Genomic DNA, 19,063 nt, shown 5'->3' on the forward strand with positions numbered 1-19,063 from the left:
GCATTTGGATGGAATGTCCTGAAAATATCAATGAAGTCCATCTTGTCTAATGTATCACTTAAGACTGTGTTCCCTTACTAATTTTCTGTTTTAATGGTCTTTCCATTGGTGTAAGTGGGTTGTTAAAGTCTCCTATTATTACTGTGTTACTGCCAATTTCTCCTTTTATGTCGGTTAGTGTTTGTCTTATATATTGAGGTGCTCCCACATTGGGTGCATAGATATTTACAATTGTTATGTCTTCCTCTTTGATTCATCCCTTGATCATTATGTAGTGTCCTTCCACATCTCCTTTAATATTCTTTATTTTAAGGTCTATTTTGTCGATATGAGGATTGCTACTCCAGCTTTCTTTTGCTTTCCATTTGCATGGAATATATTTTTCCATCCTCTCACTTTCAGTCTGTATGTGTCTTCAGGTCTGAAGTGGGTTTTTTTTAGACAGCATGTATATGGGTCTTGTTTTTGTATCCATTCAGCCAGTCTGTGTCTTTTAGTTGGAGCATTTAATCCATTTATATTTAAAGTAATTATTGATATATTGCCTTTTTTATTTATTTTTTTGCCTATTAATATATTGCCTATTGGTTCCTATTGCCATTCTTAATTGTTTGGGGTTTGTTTTTGTAGATCTTTTTCTTCTCTTGTATTTCCTGACTGTATAAGTCCCTTTAACATTTGTTGTAAAGCTGGTTTGGTGGTATGGAATTCTCTTAACTTTTGTTTGTCTGAAAATCTTTTTATTTCTCTATCAATTTTGAATGAAATCCTTGCTAGGTATATTAATCTTGGTTGTAGATTTTCCCCTTTCAGTACTTTAAATATATTTTGCCATTCCTTTCTGGCCTTCAGAGTTTCTGCTGAAAGATCAGCTGTTACACAGACATATGGGGTTCCTCTTGTATGTTATTTGTTTTTCCATTGCTGCTTTTAGTATTCTTTCTTTGTGTTTAATCTTTGTTAGTTTGGTTAGTATGTGCCTTGTCATTTTTCTCCTTGTATAGGACTCTTTGCAACTCTTGGACTTGATTAACTATTTTCTTTTCTATGTTAGGGAAATTTTCAACTATAATCTCTTCAAAAATTTTCTCATACTCTTTCTTTTCTATTCTTCTTCTGGGACCCCTATAGTTCAACTGTTGGTGTGTTTAATATTGTCCCAGAGGTTTCTGAGACTATCCTCAGTTCTTTTCATTATTTTTCCTTTATTCTGCTCTTTAGCAGTTATTTCCACCATTTTATCTTCCAGCTTACTGATCCGTTCTTCTGCTTCAGATATTCTGCTATTGATTCCTTCTAGAATATTTTTAATTTCAGTAATTGTGTTGTTTGCCTCTGTATGCTTATTCTTTAAATAGTCTAAGTCTTTGTTAATTGATTCTTACATTTTCTCCATTCTATTTTCAAGGTTTTTGGATCATCTTTACTATAATTATTCTGAATTATTTTTCAGGTAGTTTGCCTATTTACTTTTCATTTATTTGGACTTCTGTGTTTATAGTTTGTTCCTTTGTTTCTGCAGTATTTCTCTGCCTTTTCATTATTTTTATAAGCTTATTGTGTTTGAGGTCTCTTTTTCCCAGTCTTCAAGGTTAACTTCTTTCTTCCTTTTGGTTTCTGCCCTCCTAACATTGGTCCAGTCGTTTGTGTAAGCTTCATATGGGGTGAGATTTGTGCTGAGTTTTTTTCCCCTTCCCTCTGATGGTCAAGGTTGAGTGAGATGGTAATCCTGTCTGCTGATGATTGGGTTTGTAATTTTATCTTGTTTGTTGTTTGGATGAGGTGTCCTGCACAGGGTGCTACTGGTAGTGGGTGATGGTGGGTCTTGTATTCAAGTGGTTTCCTTTGTGGGAGTTCTCACTAGTTGATACTCCCTAGGGTTAGGAATTTTCTGGTTGTCTAAGGTCTTGGAATCAGTACTCCCATTCCAAAGAATCAGGGCTTGATCTCTGGCCATGAACAGAGATTCCATAGGTGGCTTGTTATTGCATTAAATGAAATTTTAAAAAAATACCCAGAAACAAACAAACAAAAAATGAACCCCAGACAAATGGCAATTACAAAATTCATGCAAATAGTAATTAAATAATGGAATATATACCTATACACCCATAAGCAAAATCAAAGCAGTCCAACAAAAATAAGGTACAATAGATTAACCTGGCAAATAAAGGAAATGAAATATGATATCCACCAGTTAACAAAACTAACTAAAGCACAAACTGGAAAACAAAGCTAAAACAAGGTGCCAACTGGGGAATAAAACAATGCAAATAAAACTAACAAATATGGTGAGAAAAAAAGAAAGAATAGAAGTGCAAAGTTAAATAGAGGTAGATAAAGAAGATTTATATATATATTAAAGATTAATTGCAAGGAGAAAAGAAGAGTGTGAAAAGCAAACAAAGGGATAAATGTAGAAAAACAATAGAAAACAATAATAGGTTGTAAATATTTAAAAATTATAATTAAGAAAGAAGAAAAAAAAGGGGGGGGGGGAGGGAACTCCACAGAAATCCAAAAGGCCAACGTAGAGGCAGAGGTTTATAACAGCAATAAAAAGTGTGATTGAAAAAAAAATAACTCAAAAGCTTAGTTAGATGTCATAGTGCTAATAAAATTGACAGCTACAACAGAGGAAAAAAGATGGGGGGAGAAAAAAGAAAAAACATCCAAAGGAAACTACATAAAAAGTCAAAATGAGATTAATAAATATTTTTCACGAGTCTCTGCTGTCAGCATCCTTTCCCTCTCTGGAAGTCACAGTCCACCTCACTTCCCTAGGATCCCCTCTAACACTGCGTTGGTCTCTAGACCTGCTGTGGGGGCAGCTCAGATTTTAATCTGGTCCTACTCCTGTGTGTTCTTGCCTCCAGTGTCCACAGCTATCAGAGCTAGTGCGGTTTTTGTGTGTGTGTGTGGGGGGGGGGGGGGGCGGGGAGCTCTCAGTGTCCTTTCATATATTCCATAGACACAGAGTCTGCCTAGTTGATCATGTGGATTTGATCTGCAGCTTGTACAACTTGTGGGAAGGTTTTGAGTCTTCTTCCTTAGCCACACTGCCCCTGGGTTTCCATTTTGGTTTTATTTCCCCCTCTGCATGTGGGTCATCCACTGGGGTTTGCTCCTGAGGCTGCCCTGGAGGACTTGGGTCTGTTTCATTGAGGGCCAGGTATAGAGGTGGTGTGGCTGCTTGGGTCACAGGGCTTCTGGCAGCACCAGGTACTCAGGGGACTTGGTGGCTAGGGCTGCAGGAAATGCAGTGCTCTAGAAGGGTATGGCAACCAGTATTGGCCAACAAACTCCAGTATTCTTGCCTGGAGAATCCCACTGACAGAGAAACCTGGCAGGCCACAATCCACATGATCACAAAGAAAGTCACAGCAGAAGCTACACCACATACATAGATACAAGACATTTTTTGCCAGTGGCAGCTCTGCCCCAGTGAAGATTGAGCCTGAAGGTGGCACAGCTGCTTGGGTTACAGGGACCCTGATGGCATCAAGTGTGTAGGGACATGGACTGCCTCAGCCACAGGAGTTATGGCCCTGTCAGAGTCTTTTTATGAGTCTCTTGTAGCTGGCAATCAGAAGGCACCTTTGGCTAGTCTTTCTGTGTTGCTCCACCCATTCAGTCACTTAGAGGGCTCCCTTGCCTGGGGTCCTTCTCTGATGCATCAGGCACTTAAAGGGGCACCCTGGGTGGGGTTCTACTCTGTTGTTCTGCCTGTCAGGCACTTGAGGGGCCAGCCTCTCTATTGCTCACCTGCTGGCATGTGGGGAGAGAGAGGCTATGGTGATGACTCTATCCCCTATGCATGACTCAGCAGTATTGCCTTGGTTCTGAGGCTTTCCTCCACAGGCATTTCCCACCACAGTCTTCTTGCTCACATCCCCTTGGTCCATATCTACACAGTCAACAGCAGCCCTCACCTTGGGATTACTCCACAATCTCTATGCTCCTGCTCCCAGTCGCTGCACCTACTAGGGGACCTGCATCCTTGTACAGGGCATGTATGGCTGCAGCAAGGACTGTCTGATTCTCATCCCATTTAGGCTTCCATGGATCAGCCGATTCACTCTCGGCCCTAAATGTTTCTCCTCTGACACAGACAATTACCCCTATGTGGGGATTGGACCCCTGTTTCAGTTTCCCCACTGTCCAGGGGCAGGCCCAGTCTTACTAACACTCTTGTTTTTCCTCTAGTTCCTTCATCCTACTAAGATTTACATGGTTCTATATATTCTTTTACAGTGGCCAGGTACTCCTGTCCATTCTCAGCTGGTGTTTTGCAGGCAATTCTGTGTCTGAAGGTGTATTCCTGATGCATCTGTGGACAGAGATGTACTCCACATCCACCTAATCTTCCACCATCTTGTTCCTTACTAAGTGTTGCTTCTTAACCTGCATACAGGTTTTTTAGGAGGCAAGTAAGGTGGTCTGGTATTTCCATCTCTTTCAGAATTCCCCAGTTTGCTGTGATCTACACAGTCAACGGCCTTAGTGTAGTCAATGAAGTAGATGTTTTTCCAGAATTCCCTTGCTTTTTCTATGACCTTATGGATGTTGACAATTTGATCTCTGGTTCCTCTGCCTTTTCTAAATCTAGCTTGTACGTCTGGAAGTTCCCAGTTCACATACTGTTCAACCCTATCTTGAAGGATTTTGAGCATTACCTAGCTAGCATATGAAATTAGTACAATTGTGTGGTAGTTTGAACATTCTTTGGCATTGCCCTTCCTTGGGATTGGAATGAAAACTGATCTTTTCCAGTCCTGTGGTCACTGCTGGGTTTTCCAAATTTGCTGGCGTATTGAGTGTAGCACTTTTCATAGCATCAAATAGCTCAGCTGAAATTCCATCACCTCCACTAACTTTGTTTGTAGTAATGCTTCTTAAGACCAACTTGACTACAAACTCCAGGATGTCTGTCTCTAGGCGAGTGACCACACCACAGTGTTTATCCAGGTCATTAAGACCTTTTTTTGTACAGTTCTTCTGTATATTCTTGCCACCTCTTCTTAATATCTTCGGTGGCTACAGCAAAGGTAAAGGTGAATAATTGCTCTCTCTGAATTAGTATATCTTCTGGAATCTAAGATCAACTGTGAACTAAAAAAGGACTTTTTTGTCTTTATTGTTACTAAAGATTTTTAGCTTCATATAATCCTTACAAAAATATATTAAATTGCAGCAATTCATTTCAATTCAGTATTAATAAGTACATATGAGAAAATGTCCAGCTCTCTGCCTTGTACTGTGGGGAAAAAGGAAAGCTATAAATACTCATTCTTCCTTATAATGGTCTTGCAATTTACCATTTACAACATTCTATAACATCTACCATTTCAATTCACCCTCTCATTCTCTCATCTCAAATATGCGAGCAAGGCAAAACAGTACTACCCCATTTTGCAGATGTGAAAAGGGAAACTTTGAGAAATAATGAAACTAGAGCCCAATAATGTGCATTAAGTGCTGTTACTCAGTGGTATTTGAGTTTTCTTAGATGTCTCAAGTTATTTTCAAACAAATTTCTTTCCAGATAATATAGAATGAATCTCTCATGGTATCATTTCAAGTCAGCAGAAAAGACAGCTGTTTCTGGGCCAGAGCTGTTTTCAGATCACTTACTTTGACCTGGGACTTAGTCTGGCACCCCAACTCTTGATGCCCTTATGTCTTCTGATCCTAGGCCTAGTGCTGTTTTCCTGCTGCCTTCCATCTACCAAGAGCCATTATGTACCAATTAATGTACCAATGTACATTAAGATACTACTTGTTCTCTGAACCTTGTTTACTTCTTTTTTCTTCCTAATCAATATTGTTCTGTTTTGTCCTTGTGACCCAGTACCTCAGAGCACTTTCCTCCTTGATAATTATTAAAACATCTATTTCTGCTTTATTGACTATGCCCAAAGCCTTTGACTGTATGGATCAAAATAAACTGTGGAAAATTCTGAAAAAATGGGAATATCAGATCACCTGACTTGCCTCTTGAGAAACCTGTATGCAGGTCAGGAAGCATCAGTTAGAACTGGACATGGAACAACAGACTGGTTCCAAATAGGAAAAAGTACATCAAGGCTGCATATTGTCACCATGCTTATTTAATGGATATGCAGAGTACATCATGAGAAACTCTGGGTTGGAAGAAGCACAAGCTGGAATCAAGATTGCTGGGAGAAATATCAATAACCTTAGATATGCAGATGACACAACCCTTATGGCAGAAAGTGAAGAGGAACTAAAAAGCCTCTTGATGAAAGTGAAAGAGGAGAGTGAAAATGTTGGCTTAAAGCTCAATATTCAGAAAACTAAGGTCATGGCGTCCGGTCCCATCACTTCATGGGAAATAGATGGGGAAACAGTGGAAACTGTCAAACTTGATTTTTCTGGGCTCCAAAATCACTGCAGATGGTGATTCCAGCCATGAAATTAAAAGACACTTACTCCTTGGAAAGAAAGTTATGACCAACCTAGATAGCATATTCAAAAGCAGAGATATTTACTTTGCCAACAAAGGTCCGTCTAGTCAAAGCTATGATTTTTCCAGTGGTCATGTATGGATGTGAGAGTTGGACTGTGAAAAGCTAAGTGCCGAAGAATTGATGCTTTTGAACTGTGGTGTTGGAGAAGACTCTTGAGAGTCCCTTGGACTGCAAGGAGATCCAACCAGTCCATCCTAAAGGAGATCAGTCCTGTGTGTTCATTGGAGGGACTGATGCTGAAGCTGAAACTCCAATACTTTTGCCACCTCATGGGAAGAGCTGACTCATTGGAAAAGACTCTGATGCTGGGAGGGATTGGGAGCAGGAGGAGAAGGGGATGACAGAGAATGAGATGGCTGGATGGCATCACTGACTCGATGGACATGAGTTTGAGTAAACTCCGGGAGTTGGTGATGGACAGGGAGGCCTGGCGTGCTGTGATTCATGGGGTCACAAAGAGTCGGACATGACTGAGTGACTGAATTGAACTGAACTGAAGATATTAATAAGTGCTAATGAACTAATGCATTATCCTCTCAAGGGGCATAATTTGCATTTTTTTTAAACATATTTCTACTTCTTTATTGTGGAAAATTATATATAAATAGAAAATTTCCCATTTTAACCCTTTTAAAGTATATAGTTCTTTTTTTTTTTCTCTCTAATTTTATTATATTTTTAAACTTTACATAATTGTATTAGTTTTGCCAAATATCAAAATGAATCCGCCACAGGTATACATGTGTTCCCCATCCCGAACCCTCCTCCCTCCTCCCTCCCCATACCATCCCTCTGGGCCGTCCCAGTGCACCAGCCCCAAGCATCCAGCATCATGCCTCGAACCTGGACTGGCAACTCGTTTCCTACATGATATTTTACATGTTTCATTGCCATTCTCCCAAATCTTCCCACCCTCTCCCTCTCCCACAGAGTCCATAAGACTGTTCTATACATCAGTGTCTCTTTTGCTGTCTCTTACACCGGGTTATTGTTACCATCTTTCTAAATTCCATATATATGCGTTAGTATACTGTATTTATGTTTTTCCTTCTGGCTTACTTCACTCTGTATAATAGGCTCCAGTTTCATCCACCTCATTAGAACTGATTCAAATGTATTCTTTTTAATGGCTGAGTAATACTCCATTGTGTATATGTACCATTGCTTTCTTATCCATTCATCTGCTGATGGACATCTAGGTTGCTTCCATGTCTTGGCTATTATAAACAGTGCTGCGATGAACATTGGGGTACACGTGTCTCTTTCCCTTCTGGTTTCCTCAGTGTGTATGCCCAGCAGTGGGGTTGCTGGATCATAAGGCAGTTCTATTTCCAGTTTTTTAAGGAATCTCCACGCTGTTCTCCATAGTGGCTGTACTAGTTTGCATTCCCACCAACAGTGTAAGAGGGTTCCCTTTTCTCCACACCCTCTCCAGCATTTATTATTTGTAGACTTTTGGATCGCAGCCATTCTGACTGGTGTGAAATGGTACCTCATAGTGGTTTTGATTTGCATTTCTCTGATAATGAGTGATGTTGAGCATCTTTTCATGTGTTTGTTAGCCATCTGTATGTCTTTTTTGGAGAAATGTCTATTTAGTTCTTTGGCCCATTTTTTGATTGGGTCGTTTATTTTTCTGGAGTTGAGCTGTAGGAGTTGCTTGTATATTTTTGAGATTAGTTGTTTGTCAGTTGCTTCATTTGCTACTTTTTTCTCCCATTCTGAAGGCTGTCTTTTCACCTTGCTAATAGTTTCCTTTGATGTGCAGAAGATTTTAAGGTTAATTAGGTCCCATTTGTTTATTTTTGCTTTTATTTGCAATATTCTAGGAGGTGGGTCATAGAGGATCCTGCTGTGATGTATGTCGGAGAGTGTTTTGCCTATGTTCTCCTCTAGGAGTTTTATAGTTTCTGGTCTTACGTTTAGATCTTTAATCCATTTTGAGTTTATTTTTGTGTATGGTGTTAGAAAGTGGTCCAGTTTCATTCTTTTACAAGTGGTTGACCAGATTTCCCAGCACCACTTGTTAAAGAGATTGTCTTTTCTCCATTGTATATTCTTGCCTCCTTTGTCACAGATAAGGTGTCCATATGTGCGTGGATTTATCTCTGGGCTTTCTATTTTATTCCATTGATCAATATTTCTGTCTTTGTGCCAGTACCATACTGTCTTGATAACTGTGGCTTTGTAGTAGAGCCTGAAGTCAGGTAGGTTGATTCCTCCAGTTCCATTCTTCTTTCTCAAGATCGCTTTGGCTATTCGAGGTTTTTTGTATTTCCATACAAATTGTGAAATTATTTGTTCTAGCTCTGTGAAGAATACTGTTGGTAGCTTGATAGGGATTGCGTTGAATCTATAAATTGCTTTGGGTAGTATACTCATTTTCACTATATTGATTCTTCCAATCCATGAACATGGTATATTTCTCCATCTATTAGTGTCCTCTTTGATTTCTTTCACCAGTGTTTTATAGTTTTCTATATATAGGTCTTTAGTTTCTTTAGGTAGATATATTCCTAAGTATTTTATTCTTTCCGTTGCAATGGTGAATGGAATTGTTTCCTTAATTTCTCTTTCTGTTTTCTCATTATTAGTGTATAGGAATGCAAGGGATTTCTGTGTGTTGATTTTATATCCTGCAACTTTACTATAGTCATTGATTATTTCTAGTAATTTTCTGGTGGACTCTTTATGGTTTTCTATGTAGAGGATCATGTCATCTGCAAATAGTGAGAGTTTTACTTCTTCTTTTCCAATTTTGATTCCTTTTATTTCTTTTTCTGCTCTGATTGCTGTAGCCAAAACTTCCAAAACTATGTTGAATAGTAATGGTGAAAGTGGGCACCCTTGTCTTGTTCCTGACTTTAGAGGAAATGCTTTCAATTTTTCACCATTGAGGATAATGTTTGCTGTGGGTTTGTCATATATAGCTTTTATTATGTTGAGGTATGTTCCTTCTATTCCTGCTTTCTGGAGAGTTTTTATCATAAATGGATGTTGAATTTTGTCAAAGGCTTTCTCTGCATCTATTGAGATAATCATGTGGTTTTTATTTTTCAATTTGTTAATGTGGTGTATTACATTGATTGATTTGCGGATATTGAAGAATCCTTGCATCCCTGGGATAAAGCCCACTTGATCATGGTGTATGATCTTTTTAATGTGTTGTTGGATTCTGATTGCTAGAATTTTGTTAAGGATTTTTGCATCTATGTTCATCAGTGATATTGGCCTGTAGTTTTCTTTTTTTGTGGGATCTTTGTCAGGTTTTGGTATTAGGGTGATGGTGGCCTCATAGAATGAGTTTGGAAGTTTACCTTCCTCTGCAATTTTCTGGAAGAGTTTGAGCAGGATAGGTGTTAGCTCTTCTCTAAATTTTTGGTAGAATTCAGCTGTGAAGCCGTCTGGACCGGGGCTTTTGTTTGCTGGAAGATTTTTGATTACAGTTTCAATTTCCATGCTTGTGATGGGTCTGTTAAGATTTTCTATTTCTTCCTGGTCCAGTTTTGGAAAGTTGTACTTTTCTAAGAATTTGTCCATTTCTTCCACGTTGTCCATTTTATTGGCATATAATTGTTGATAGTAGTCTCTTATGATCCTTTGTATTTCTGTGTTGTCTGTTGTGATCTCTCCATTTTCGTTTCTAATTTTGTTGATTTGATTTTTCTCCCTTTGTTTCTTGATGAGTCTGGCTAATGGTTTGTCAATTTTATTTATCCTTTCAAAGAACCAGCTTTTGGTTTTGTTGATTTTTGCTATGGTCTCTTTTGTTTCTTTTGCATTTATTTCTGCTCTAATTTTTAAGATTTCTTTCCTTCTACTAACCCTGGGGTTCTTCATTTCTTCCTTTTCTAGTTGCTTTAGGTGTAGAGTTAGGTTATTTATTTGACTTTTTTCTTTTTTCTTGAGGTGTGCCTGTATTGCTATGAACTTTCCCCTTAGAACTGCTTTTACCGTGTCCCACAGGTTTTGGGTTGTTGTGTTTTCATTTTCATTCGTTTCTATGCAAATTTTGATTTCTTTTTTGATTTCTTCTTTGATTTGTTGGTTATTCAGCAGCGTGTTGTTCAGCCTCCATATGTTGGAATTTTTAATAGTTTTTCTCCTGTAATTGAGATCTAATCTTACTGCATTGTGGTCAGAAAAAATGCTTGGAATGATTTCTATTTTTTTGAATTTACCAAGGCTAGCTTTATGGCCCAGAAAAATATGGAACGCTTCACGAATTTGCGTGTCATCCTTGCGCAGGGGCCATGCTAATCTTCTCTGTATCATTCCAATTTTAGTATATGTGCTGCCGAAGCGAGCACCATAATTTGCATTTTAACTGAGGCTTTTTAGAGAACTATGCTTCATCCTGTTCAAGTCACCCCCTGGACAAAATCTTCAAAGGCTCCCCACTGTCAGTCAAATTAATTTCAAACACTGCAACCCTGAGGTATAAAGCCCCCACAATATGATCATAATCTAACTTTTCTCTCCCATAAATCTACCCTGTATGTCCAGCAAAGTGGACTACTCTCTTTGCTCCATATAGTCACACTTCAAATATTAACCTCTCCTCTCCATAAATGTTCCCCTAATCCTTTCTGACTGCCACACCTTTAGCATTTAAACCATTATCAGCTAATCTAAACATACTAGCTGTTGGAAGAATTAGGGAAGGAATTGAAACAAGCAGCAAAATTAGAAGTGCCCACAGAATTATGAAGAAGGAAGGATTCTAGAGATAAGCTTTGCCAACTTCATACTTTTGCCAAGTATTATGCCTGGAAGTGGATGTCCAGTAAGTTACCAATTAGGGAGCTTTGTCCTAGATTCAGCCTTGCTGAAAAAGTGGGCCTATGGGTATCAGAAATTTACAAATATCAATATCCTCAGAGAGAAGAAAATTAAGGAAGTGACATACACAAGGTCATATAGTTAGTGAAGTGGCAATCCAGAAATTGTCTCATACTTCACTACTCTAGAAAATCCTAATAGGAAAAAAATGTACACTGTAAAGATGTGCCTTTACACAGGGAAGGAAATCATCTACAAGACAGAAAAGCAATGGGCTGACTGGGAGAAGTTATTTGCAAATGATATATTAGATAAGGGGTTAATATCTAAAATATATAAATATGTCATACAGCTCAGTATCAAAAACACCAAACAATCCAATTTAAAAAAGGACAGGGGACCTAATAAGCAGTTTTTCCAAAGAACACATGCAGATGGCCAACAGCCACAGGAAGAGATGCTCAACATTGCCAACCAACAGGGAAATGAAATCAAAACCACATGGGATATCCCCTCACACCACTCAGAATCAGTTCAGTTCAGTTCAGTTCAGTCACTCAATCATGTCTGACTCTTTGCGACCCCATGAATCCCAGCACGCCAGGCCTCCCTGTCCATCACCAACTCACGGAGTTCACTGAGACTCATGTCCATCGAGTCAGTGATGCCATCCAGCCATCTCATCCTCTGTCGTCCCCTTCTCCTCCTGCCCCCAATCCCTCCCAGCATCAGAGTCTTTTCCAATGAGTCAACTCTTCGCATGAGGTGGCCAAAGTACTGGAGTTTCAGCTTTACCATCATTCCTTGCAAAGAAATCCCAGGGCTGATCTCCTTCAGAATGGACTGGTTGGATCTCCTTACAGTCCAAGGGGCTCTCAAGAGTCTTCTCCAACACCACAGTTCAAAAGCATCAATACTTCAGCACTCAGCCTTCTTCACAGTCCAACTCTCACATCCATACATGACCACAGGAAAAACCATAGCCTTGACTAGATGAACCTTTGTTAGCAAAGTAATGTCTCTGCTTTTGAATATGCTATCTAGGTTGGTCAAAACTTTCCTTCCAAGGAGTAAGCGTCATTTAATTTCATAGCTGCAGTCACCATCTGCAGTGATTTTGGAGCCCAGAAAAATAAAGTCTCACATTGTTTCCACTGTTTCCCCATCTATTTCCCATGAAGTGATGGGACCGGATGCCATGATCTTCGTTTTCTGAATGTTGAGCTTTAAGCCAACTTTTTCACTCTCCACTTTCACTTTCATCAAGAGGCTTTTGAGTTCCTCTTCACTTTCTGCCATAAGGGTGGTGTCATCTGCATATCTGAGGTTATTGAGATTTCTCTCGGCAATCTTGATTCCATCTTTTGTGTCTTCCAGTCCAGCGTTTCTCATGATGTACTCTGCATATAAGTTAAATAAACAGGGTGACAATATACAGCCTTGACAAACTCCTTTTCCTATTTGGAACCAGTGTGTTGTTCCATGTCCAGTTCTAACTGTTGCTTCCTGACCTGCATACAAATTTCTCAAGAGGCAGATCAGGTAGTCTGGTATTCCCATCTCCTGAAGAATTTTCCACAGTTTATTGTGATCCACACAGTCAAAGGCTTTGGTATAGTCAGTAAAGAAGAAATAGATGTTTTTCTGGAACTCTCTTACTTTTTCTATGATCCAGCGGATGTTGGCAATTTGATCTCTGTTTCCTCTGCCTTTTCTAAAACCAGCTTGAACATCTGGAATTTCATGGTTCACATATTGCTGAAGCCTGGCTTGGAGAATTTTAAGCATTACTTTACTAGCGTGTGAGATGAGTTCAACTGTGCAGTAGTTTGAGCATTCTTTGGCATTGCCTTTCTTTGGGATTGGAATGAAAACTGACCTTTTCCAATCCTGTGGCCACTGCTGAGTTTTCCAAATTTGCTGGCATATTGAGTGCAGCACTTTCACAGCATCATCTTTCAGGATTTGGAATAGCTCAACTGGAATTCCATCACCTCCACTAGCTTTGTTCGTAGAGATGCTTTCTAAGGCCCATTTGACTTCACATTCCAGGATGTCTGGCTCTAGGTCAGTGATCACACCATCGTGATTATCTGGGTCGCGAAGATCTTTTTCGTACAGTTCTTCTGTGTATTCTTGCCATCTCTTCTTAATATCTTCTGCTTCTGTTAGGTCCATACCATTTCTGTCCTTTATCGAGCTCATCTTTGCATGAAATGTTCCTCTGGTATCTCTGATTTTCTTGAAGAGATCCTTAGTCTTCCCCATTCTGTTGTTTTCCTCTATTTCTTTGCACTGATTACTGAAGAAGGCTTTCTTATCTCTTCTTGCTATTCTTTGGAACTCTGCATTCAGATGCTTATATCTTTCCTTTTCTCCTTTGCTTTTTGCTTCTCTTCTTTTCACAGCTATTTGTAAGGCCTCCCCAGACAGCCATTTTGCTTTTTTGCATTTCTTTTCCATGGGGATGGTCTTGATCCCTGTCTCCTGTACAATGTCATGAACCTCTGTCCATAGTTCATCATGCACTCTATCTATCAGATCTAGGCCCTTAAATCTATTTCTCACTTCCACTGTATAATCATAAGGGATTTGATTTAGGTCATACCTGAATGGTCTAGTGGTCTTCCCTACTTTCTTCAATTTAAGTCTGAATTTGGCAATAAGGAGTTCATGGTCTGAGCCACAGTCAGCTCCTGGTCTTGTTTTTGCTGACTGTACAGAGCTTCTCCATCTTTGGCTGCAAAGAATATAATAAATCTGATTTTGGTGTTGACCATCTGGTGATGTCCATGTATAGTCTTCTCTTGTGTTGTTGGAAGAGGGTGTTTGTTATGACCAGTGCGTTTTCTTGGCAAAACTCTCCTAGTCTTTGCCCTGCTTCATTCCGTATTCCAAGGCCAAATTTGCCTGTTACTCCAGGTGTTTCTTGACTTCCTATTTTTGCATTACAGTCCCCTATAATGAAAAGGACATCTTTTTTGGGTGTTAGTTCTAAAAGGCCTTGTAGGTCTTCATAGTACCGTTCAACTTCAGCTTCTTCAGCATTACTGGTTGGAGCATAGACTTGGATTACTGTGATATTGAATGATTTGCTTTGTAAACGAACAGAGATCATTCTGTCGTTTTTGAGATTGCATCCAAGTACTGCATTTCGGACTCTTTTGTTGACCATGATGCCCACTCCATTTCTTCTGAGGGATTCCTGCCCACAGTAGTAGATATAATGGTCATGTGAGTTAAATTCACCCATTCCAGTCCATTTCAGTTTGCTGATTTCTAGAATGTAGACATTCACTCTTGACATCTCTTGTTTGACCACTTCCAATTTGCCTTGATTCATGGGCCTGACATTCCCGCTTCCTATGCAATATTTCTCTTTACAGCATCAGACCTTGCTTCTATCACCAGTCACATCCACAGCTGGGTATTGTTTTTGCTTTGGCTCCATCCCTTCATTCTTTCTGGAGTTATTTCTCCACTGATCTCCAGTAGCATATTGAACATCTACTGACCTGGGGAGTTTCTCTTTCAGTATCCTATCATTTTGCCTTCTCATACTGTTCATGAGATTCTCAAGGCAAGAATACTGAAGTGGTTTGCCATTCCCTTCTCCAGTGGACCACATTCTGTCTAATCTCTCCACCATGACCCGCCCATCTTGGGTTGCCCCATGGGCGTGGCTTAGTTTCACTGAGTTAGACAAGGCTGTGGTCCTAGTGTGATTAGATTGACTAGTTTTCTGTGAGTATGGTTTCAGTGTGTTTGCCCTCTGATGCCCTCTTGCAACACCTACCATCTTACTTGGGTTTCTCTTACCTTGGGCTTGGGGTATCTCTTCACGGCTGCTCCAGTGAAGCACACCCATTGCTCCTTACCTTGGACGAGGGGTATCTCCTCACCACCACCCTTCCTGACCTTCAGTGTGGGATAGCTCCTCTAGGCCCTCCTGCGCCCGTGCAGCCACGGCTCTGGGTAACTCCTCTTGTCGCCACATATCAGAATATCCATTATTGAAAAGCCTACAAATAAATGTTAGAAGGCAAGTATAGTCTTTCGATTTGCAAATTTAATTATTCCATTATTTCAGAGAATTTTTCTTCTGTTATATCTTCTAATATGTTTTCTGTTTTATTGTACAATAAACAGAAGTTATTCTGTTTCAGCATTATTCTTAGTAGATTATCTTTGATCTTATCTCTATTATCTTGAAAGTAGTTTAATTTTTCTTTATCCTTTTCACTAACTGATTACTGCATAATTTTTCTTCATTGTTATCACTTTGATTTTTTAGCAATTCTACTGAGTTTCTTGCTCTTTATGTTAGTTTTTAAATTATGTTTTTGCATCTCAATTTGTTTTCTTAACTCTGTACAGATACTTGCTCAAGTGCCTGCTCTCAATTCTTTTGTGTTTAATCCTAGGAATGAAATTGCTTGGTCATATGTCAACCAAGAATGTTGTGCCCAGGAAAACTATCCTTCAAAAATGAAGTAGAAATTAAAGCATTATCAGATAAACAAAGGCGAAAAAAATTTGTTGTTAGTAGACCTCCATTACAAGAAATCCTAAAAGGAGTCCTTCAAGCTAAAGGGAAATGAAGCTATAATATATGGTAACTTAAAGTCATATGAAAAAATAAGGATCTCCAGTAAACGTAGCTGCATAAGCAAAAATAAAAGCTAACATCATTGTATTTTTGGTTTGTAACTTCTCTTTTGTTTCTTATGTGATTTATAAAGACAAATGCATAAAAAGATAATTATGAATCTATGATAATGAGCACAAAATATATAAAGATTTAATTTGTGACAACAACAACATAGAGGGATGAATTTGGATAGGAGCAGAGTTAAGGTATGGTTCTTGAAACTAATTTGGTGTCAATTCAAATTAAATTATTATAAATCTAGGATGTTGACTATAATCTACACAGCATAACTAAAATGTGCAGAAAATAAAGCAAAGAGGAAATCAAAATGCTACACTAAAAATTTAATCAAAGACAAAAAAAAATATTGGAAGAATAAAGGAACAAAAAAGATACAAGATATATATTTTAATAGCAAAATGACAGAATTAAGTCCTTCATTATCAGTAATTTTTTTTATTTTAATTGGAGGCTAATTACAATATTGTATTGCTTTTGTAATACATCAACATGAATCCACCACAGGTGTACATTATCAGTAAATTTTTTAAGTGTAAATAGATTAAACTTAGCAATTAAAAGACACAGACCAATATTGTATTGCTTTTGCCATATATCAAAATGAATCCACCACTGGTATACATGTGTTCCCCATCCTGAACATTGTAAAGTTAAAAAATAAAATTAAAAAAAAAAAAAAAAAAGACACAGACCACAGAATTGGTAAAACCACGTTGCCACTATATACTGCTTACAAGTACTCACTTTAGACACAAAAATACAAATAAGTTGAAATTGAAAGAATGGAAAAAGATATTCCATGCAAACACTAACCAAAAGATAGCTGGAGTAACTATAATAATATAATAAAAACCTTACTTTTTTTTTTTTTATTTTACATTGGCGTATAGTTGATTAACAATGTTGTGTTAACGTCAGATGTACATCAAAGTGATTCAGTTATACTTAAATATGTATCTGTTCTTTTTCAAATTCTTTTCTCATTTAGATTATTACAGAGTATTGAAGAGCTCTCTGTGCTATACATTAGAACATTTTTGTTATCCATTTTAAATATAACTGTGTGTACATGTCAATCCCAAACTCCTAATCTGTCCCTCCCCTAGCCTTTCTCCCTTGGTAGCCATAATTATTCTCCTAAATCTGTGAGTCTATTTCTGCTTTGTAAATAAGCTCCTTTGTACATATATATTTTTTAGATTTTGCATATAAATTGTATCAGGCTTACTTCACTTAGTATGATAATCTCCAGGTCCATCCATGTTACTGAAAATGGCATTATTTCATTCTTTTTAATGACTATTATTCCATTGTATATATGTACCACATCCATCTTTATCCATTTATCTGTCTACGGACATTTGGTTTGCATCCATGGCCTACTTATTGTAAACAGTGCTGCAATGAATATTGGGCTACATGCATCCTTTCAAACCATGTAGAAAAACTGACTTTAAATCTGAAAAGTTACAAGAGACTAAGAGGGGATTATATATTAGTAAAAAGTTCGGTTCAACATAGCTAGAAGATATAACAATTATAAACATTTATGCACTCAATAACATTCAAAATTAATGAAGTAAACACTGACCGACTAAAGGGAGAATTATACAGTTCTACAAGAAACTGGAGACTTCAATATCACACTTTCAGTAACGGACAGAATATTTAGACAGAAAATCAAAAAAGGAATATAGAACTTGAACAACTCTGTAATTCAACTAAACACAGTAGACATACACAGAACAGTTCACCCAAAAAGAAACTATGCATTCTTCTCAAATGCAGATTGAACGTTTTCCCTAGGCCACAGGTTAGGCTCCAAAGAAAGTCTTAATCAATTTAAAAATATTGAAATCATACAAAGTATTTTCTCCCTCAACAGTGGGTTGAAGCTAGAAATCAATAACAAAAGAAAAACAGAAATTCACAAATATATTAGATCAACAATGCATTCTTAAACAAGCACTGGGCTAAAGAGAAAATCCTAGAGAAGCTAGAAAATACTCTGAGATTGATGAAAGGAAAAATATAAATACAAAAATGTATGGGATGCAGCAAAACAAGTGCTCAGATGGATGTGTGTAACTATAAATACCTACATTAAGATCTCAAATCAACTGACTACATTTTAAACAACTTGAAGAGGAAAATTGTGAGGGGAGAAAAGGAATATATATTTTGAGAGGTATCATCAAAGCTATGGTTTTTCTAGTAGTCATGTACAGATGTGAGTCTTGGGCAATAAAGAAGGCTAAGTGTTAAAGAACTGATGCCTTCGAATTGTGGTGCTGGAGAAGACTCTTGAGAGTCCCTTGGACTGCAAGGAGATCAAACCAGTCAATCCTAAAGGAAATCAATCCTGAACATTCATGTGAAGGACTGATGTTGACGCTGAAGCTCCAAAACTTTGGCCACCTGATGCGAAGAGTTGACTCTTTGGAAAAGACCCTGATGGTGGGAAAGACTGAGGGCAGGAGGAGAAGGGGACGACAGAGGATGAGATGGTTGGATGGCATCACCAATTCAATGGACATGAGTTTGAGCAAACTCCAGGATATAGTGAAGGACAGGGAAGCCTGGTGTGCTGCAGTCCATGGGATTACAAAAGAGTAGGACACAACTGAACAACTAAAGAACAACTCTATTATCAGTACTATAAATACAATAATCTCATTTAATCCAGGAAAAAAAAAAAAAAAAAACTCCAAGGCATAGGTAATGTCATTACCATTTTACAGAGGCAGAAACTGAGATTCAAGAAAGCTAAATAATTTATTCAAGGTTTCCCAGTAATTTGTTGAGCTAAATCCAGATTTAGGTATGTCTGACTCAAAAGATTTTTCTTTAGCCCAGTGCCCATAAAGCATAAGAATGGGGACATATTGAAAGAAATACGAGAGACAATTGATAAGATGTTATGAGAAATTACATGAAGACACCAAGAGAGGGAAAAAATTCAAAGAAAACTCATCCATGGGTTTTTTTACTTGAGTGAGTAGATTATGCTGTCAACAACTGATATTGGGAGAAGCTGGTTTAGAGAAAGAAATTCATTCATTTAAGAACATATTGAGTTTGAGGTGCCAGAAAGGCATCCAAGTGGAGTATATTTAGT

The 19,063-nt window shown here is 38.2% G+C and overlaps 1 protein-coding gene and 1 non-coding gene across 2 annotated transcripts in view; one reads left to right on the plus strand and one right to left on the minus strand.

Annotated features, from left to right (window-relative positions):
* Window positions 1-19,063, plus strand: part of RPS6KA6 (ribosomal protein S6 kinase A6) — a 388,962-nt gene that overhangs the window by 57,679 nt on the left and 312,220 nt on the right. The window lies entirely within an intron of this gene.
* On the minus strand, window positions 10,695-10,801 carry LOC139181839 (U6 spliceosomal RNA). The gene has a single exon (XR_011565567.1). It is a non-coding gene; the product is annotated as a U6 spliceosomal RNA (small nuclear RNA).

Source organism: Bos indicus, chromosome X, assembly GCF_029378745.1.
Source record: "Bos indicus isolate NIAB-ARS_2022 breed Sahiwal x Tharparkar chromosome X, NIAB-ARS_B.indTharparkar_mat_pri_1.0, whole genome shotgun sequence".
NCBI classification, from domain to species: domain Eukaryota; kingdom Metazoa; phylum Chordata; class Mammalia; order Artiodactyla; family Bovidae; genus Bos; species Bos indicus.